Below are 5693 nucleotides of genomic sequence, written 5' to 3'. Positions count from 1 at the left end.
TATTTTGGCAGTACTGGGATTTGAACTCAGGGCCTCATGCTTTCAAGGCAGGCACTCTACCACTTGAGCCACTCCACCAGCTCTCCATTCAGCCCTTCACCACAGCCCTATGAAGTAGATGCTAAGATTATATCTGTTTTCAGATAAACAAACCAAGGTTCAGAGAGGGGAACTCCCAGGCCTGTACAGTGTCTCACGCCTGTAATCCTAGCTATTCGGGAGGCAGAAATCAGGAGGATTGAGGTTCAAAGCCAGCCTGGGCAAATAGTTTGCAAGACCCTCTCTCAAAAATACCCATCTCAAAAAAGGGCTGGTGGAGTGGCTCAAGGTTTAGGCCCTGAATTCAAACCCCAGTACTGCTCCCCACCACCCCTCCAAAAAAAAGGCATGCCTCCAGCAGGTGGAGGCCCCTTTGCAGGCTGCAGAGGACAGCGTCTGACTCTGAGCCCCTGTGCGGGCCTGGCCTCCCTGGGCCGGGCAGAAAGTGCTGAGGCTGCAGAAGGGGTTGCAAACCTTCCCAGAGGAGGCGGCCACGATGGGAGGGAGCGCTGAGCACCAGCCTCAGAGCCAAGTGTAGACGTGGCTGCTGCTGGACCAGCTGCAGGCGGGGTGGGGCCCAAACCCTCACCCAGCCTCCCAGCCACATTCCCAGTGAGTCGCCCGCCTGCCAGGCCCGGCCCTGTCCGCCCTTCTCACTCCCCATCTGGATTTGCGATGAGGACACTCAGCCTAATAATAGCCAGAGGCAATGATTGGAGCCACAGCTGGGGGTGCTCACCCTGGCCTCCACCTCAATAATAATAGAAAACGCTAATGAATATCAAGTTCAGTGCCAGGCACTGGGCTAAAGCCCTGTTGATTCCACCCCAATAGTGATGGATGGGGGAAAGAGGCGCGTTGAATTAAGTAGGTTGACCCTGTTGGCAATATGAGTTTGTCAGCCTGTCATTGCCGAGTACACACGATGTCCCTTCTGAGCTTGGTGCTAAGCATTTCTCATGGATCGGCCCATGGATTTCCCCACAGCATTGTGAGGCAGGTCCTAACCTATGATGAGGAAAAAAAATGTCAGGTGCAGTGGTTCGTGCCTGTAATCTCAGCCACTCGGGAGGTGGAGGATCATCCTCTGAGGCTGGTCCAGGCAAAAGCATGAGGCCCGATCCCAAAAATAAAAGCAGAAGGACTGGAGGTGTGGCTCAAGTGGTAGAGCGCCTGCCTAGCAAGCGTGAGGTCCTGAGTTCAAATCCCAGTACCACCAAAAACTTAAAAAGCTTAGCTCAGATTCTGGTATAGGAAATGGAGATCAGCTTAATGTGAACCACCTAGAAGTTACGCTGTCTCTGATCTTACCTGGCTAGGGTAAATCCATTTGTGGTGGGGGGTTATCATGTTTGGGGGCATATCCCGGCCCTTTTTCTTATCTCTTGTGGTGGAAATGGTTTTATTTATTTGGTTGTAGAGTTTTCACTCAACAAACCTTTATAAGCACAAAGCCCCAAACACCTGTGCCTGGGTGGCTGACAGAGGTCTGAAATACCTTCATTATTGCTTCCTCTAGACTAAAGCTTGGTTCTATAAAATGTGTCTCTGAAATTGTTCTCCTGCTGGGAAGAGGGTCTGGACCTGACCAGGGCTCGAGCAGATGCGCTGGGTGTGTGGTCTGAGCTTCTTGGAAATTTCCACTCACCCAGAAGAGGAGATCCAAGATGGTCGAGAGATGGCTTCACTTTCTCTCTCCTTTGTTTGACCTGTCATTTTAATTAGAGGTACTGGAACTAGAACCCAGGGCCTTGTGAATGCAGGCGAGTGCTGTTTGCCTTCAACCCTGCCCCAGTCTTTTTGCTTGTCGTTTGTTTTTCAGGCTTACCTGAACCTGGATCGTTCTGTCTCCTCCGCCCGATTAGCTGAGGATGACAGGCTTGTACCACCACACCCGGCCCTAAAGTTTTGTTTTGAATAAGTAATCCTAGGAGGTGACAGGAGGTGTCTCTCAGGAGACAATTATGCTCAGATCTGGAGGATAAAGAGACATTTGCCGAACAAAGAACTTGGAACACCTCCAGGAGCTGATGGAGAACCAATGTGATTGGAGTTTGAAGGGTGAGGAAGGAGTGGGTTTGGAAGAGAACAAAGAGGGGAACATGGGCCAGTTGGGAAGGGCCCCTGTGCACACAGGACTGGCTACAAAATGACATCATGGGGTTCTTTGTTCAAAATTATGAATTTCAAGGTGGTGGCAGCAAAGCGCTAAGCTAAGCATGGGGCCTGTGCATCTGCACGGGTCGCACACCCTTGAAGCTGGCTCTGCCAGTGACCATAGTAAGAAAGAAGGACTTTGTTGCCAGGGCTGCTGGGGCCGATGGGAGGTGTCCGAGCCACAGGTGGTAAGATCTGATTTGCATAAACCTTAGTTGGGGTCCTCACTGCACCACACCTGGATGGTGTGTGCCTCTCTGCACAGGTGGCCTGCTACATTTGCCTTTTCTGCATGCTACCCCCCTGCTCAAGAACCTTCTGTGGCTCCCACTACCTATCAGATTTTGCCCAAATTCCTTAACCAGGCCCTCAATCTGCCTACATTGGATTTAGTTAACTTCACGTCAGCATAGGCTGTGTGCCTAATTCCATAGAGATGATGAACACAGGACACACACCAATTACAGGAGGGCAAGTTAGCACTGGAATCCAGCTCTCCTGAGGTCTGCCCACCCATTCCTGGAGAAGAGTGCCGTTTCCCAATGCTCTTCATACCTCCCGATCTAGCACCTAACCTTCAGCCGTGCACACAGTGGGTGCTCAATGTGTGCCTGTGGTGGATGTTTCTGACTCCCCTGCCTCGCCTCTATTTCTAGGCATTTAACCAAGTCTCACCGCTCCCTAGCTGACAGGCTAGGGCTTGTCCATAGACAATGCTGTGTTTGGCCTCTACAGTATTCATTTTTAAAACTCGTTAAGATGTAAAAAAATCAGGAAATTTCACATGGCAATCCTCATTTTTGTTTCTTTGAGGTCTCAAGCCCGGGTCTGGATCCCCCCAGGGCAGTGGTTCCCAGGGGGCTCCCTCTCTCCCCACCTCCCCACCCCAGTGCCAAGAGAGCTGAATTTGGAACCTAGAAATAAGAGCACGCTAGTTACCACCAAGGACCAATCAGGAGCTGGCCAATCAGATGCATGACTCCTCCTCTTGGGGCGGGGCCATAAGGTGCAAACCCCGCCCCCGGCCTCTGCCAATGGGAGCAATGGGAGTGGGAGGGGTGTTTTGCTACAAGTCTTTTTTTAGTAGAATTTTTTTATTAGGATATATTCATTACACAGGGCGGGGGTTCATAGTGACAATTCCGATTAGATTTATATTGGTCATTATTTTCATCGTCCCCTCTGTCCTTCCCCCTCCCCGCCCACTTAAAGCAATTGCGAGAAGTTTCTTAGCTCTGTTTCAGCTAGGTACATGAAGACCAATCAGCATTCTGGAAGCTGACCAATCAGGTGCGTGACTCCTCCTCTTGGGGGCGGAGCCAGAAGGCGAAGCCCCGCCCCCAGCCTCTGCCAATGGGAGTGGGAGGGGTGTTTTGCTACAAGTTTTTAATGACCCGGGCAGACTTGATGGCTCGCTTCTGAAGCCCCTAGGGCTTCATGGATGTCACAGGGGCCCTGTGACAATCCGTGCTGCTTCCTCCCTCCTTGGCCTTTGCCTGCTTCTCTACCTGATTGGTAAATCCGGTCTCAACTCCAATGTCACCTCCTTAGAACGGCCTGCCCTGAGCACCTGCTGGAGCTCTGAATCCACCCCCAACACGGCAGGCTATACGTGAGATGATTTATTGCTCGCAGTCTGTCCCCTGGAGACAGGGTCTGAGTGATCGTGCTCAACACAGAGCCCCCGGGACTGGCCATGAAAGGGATGGACACACTTGTGGAACAAATGAACAAGTGAGTTCACAAAAGACCTTTCTCTGTCAGCCAGGTGGGTGGGAACCAGCAGTGCATCTGCAGATTGGCAATTAGGCGTCAATTAGTCACTAGCTAATTGATGCTGAAGACAGCTGAGGGGTTGGGCGGGGTCTCAGAAGGGAAGGGGGCCCTCAGGTCTCTCTCTGGGGGAGAAGACCACGGGGAAGCCCCCCTCTGGGGAGGGACTTCTTCTGTCTTATTGTAGGGGGGTTGCGTGAACTGTAGTCCCTAAAAGGGACTTGGCCCCTTTAAGAAGCAGGTGGGTCTCTCTGAGCTGGAGGAACTGGATTCAGGTGAGGGGGTGGGGGTTGGGCTGTGAGATCCCCTTGGCTGTATGGGTCTGGGGTGTGACTCAGTGGTAGAGCCCTTGTCTAGCATGGGTGAAGCCCTGAGTTCCCTCCCCAGCATCACAAAAAAACAAACAAACAACAACAAAATAAAGTGCCAGGGCGTGGTTTACACCCGTGATCCTAAATTACTGGGGAGGCTGAGATCGGAAGGATAGCAGTTTGAGGCCAGCCTGGGCATATAGTTCTCAAGACGCCCATCTCCCAAACGACCAGAGCAAAATGGACTGGAGGTGTGGCTCAAGTGGTACAGTACTTGCTTTGCAGTCCAGAAGTCCTGAGTTCAAATCCCAGTCCCACCAAAAAACCAAAACAACACCAAAAAACTTTTGTAAATGTTAGAAACCTCCCTGGATTACTCCATGCAAAAAGGGAACTTTATTGGAAGGCCGTCACCAGAAGTGGTATCAAGATTGTAAAAATTTCATTGAAAGAAGAGGGGTCCCCTCAAGTTCATTGTTGTTTCACTGAAAATTGTTTTCTGAGTCAGACACTGGTGGCTGATGCCTGTAATCCCAGCTACTCAGGAAGCAGAGATGAGGAAGATCTCGGTTTGAAACCAGCCCCGGGCAAATAGTTTGAGCTACCCCATCTCCAAAATAACTTGAGCAAAGTGGACTGGAGGTGTGGCTCAAGTGGTAGAGTGTCTGCTTTGCAATCCAGAAGCCCTGAGTTCAAATCCCAGTACTGCCAAAAACAGAAAAAGAAAAAAAGAAATTGTTCTCTGGGGGCCAGGGTGTGGGGCCTGCTGAGCACATGAGAGGTTCTGGGTTCGATTCCCAGCACCAAAGAAACATGCTTTTTCCGGTCTCCAGACCTCCAGGTGAGCCGGTCAGTTAGAGCTGTGCATTCAATGTGGATCCCTAAGGAACGTGCTGGAAACAGTCTTGGGCCTCACCGTAGACCCCAAACCAGGGTATGTGCTGTACCCCCCTTATTCACAGTTGCACTTTTTGTGGTTTCAGTTGGCCACTCCGCAATCATGAAATAGAAATTTCCAGAAATACACACTTTATCTGAGCTTTCAGCCATCCATGGGGACCTTGGAACGTATTTCCCACGGATAACTTTAATTAATCATGATCTCAGGGGATCAGAGTGCGATTAAAAGCCACAGATGTCTTGGGGACGGGGCTGGGGGTCAGTTCTTGAACCTGAAAGGTTCTCGGGCCTTCCAGAAGAGCTGCTTGCTTGTTCCCAGGGGCCCAAGTGAAGAAGGCAATAAAGTTGACAAACAGCTTGTCACTAATTGTCACTCAGGTACTGGCTGGACAGGACCCCAGCCTACAGACTACTGTTCGTCCCATAGGACACAGCCCCAGGGAAATGCATGTCTGCAATGGACCAAGGGGGACAGGGCCAGGGACCAGGGGAGTGTCCTGTATTGAAGAAAAA

At 51.1% G+C, this 5693-nt stretch overlaps 1 non-coding gene across 1 annotated transcript; it reads right to left on the bottom strand.

Annotated features, from left to right (window-relative positions):
• Positions 1 to 5: 5 nt before the first annotated feature.
• On the bottom strand, positions 6 to 78 carry Trnas-uga (transfer RNA serine (anticodon UGA)). Its single transcript has one exon. It is a non-coding gene; the product is annotated as a tRNA-Ser (tRNA).
• Between the last annotated feature and the right edge of the window lie 5615 nt (positions 79 to 5693).

Source organism: Castor canadensis, chromosome 18, assembly GCF_047511655.1.
Source record: "Castor canadensis chromosome 18, mCasCan1.hap1v2, whole genome shotgun sequence".
NCBI lineage: Eukaryota > Metazoa > Chordata > Mammalia > Rodentia > Castoridae > Castor > Castor canadensis.
Note: the sequence above shows the minus strand (reverse complement) of the source record. Positions and strands in the feature narration are given on the sequence as shown.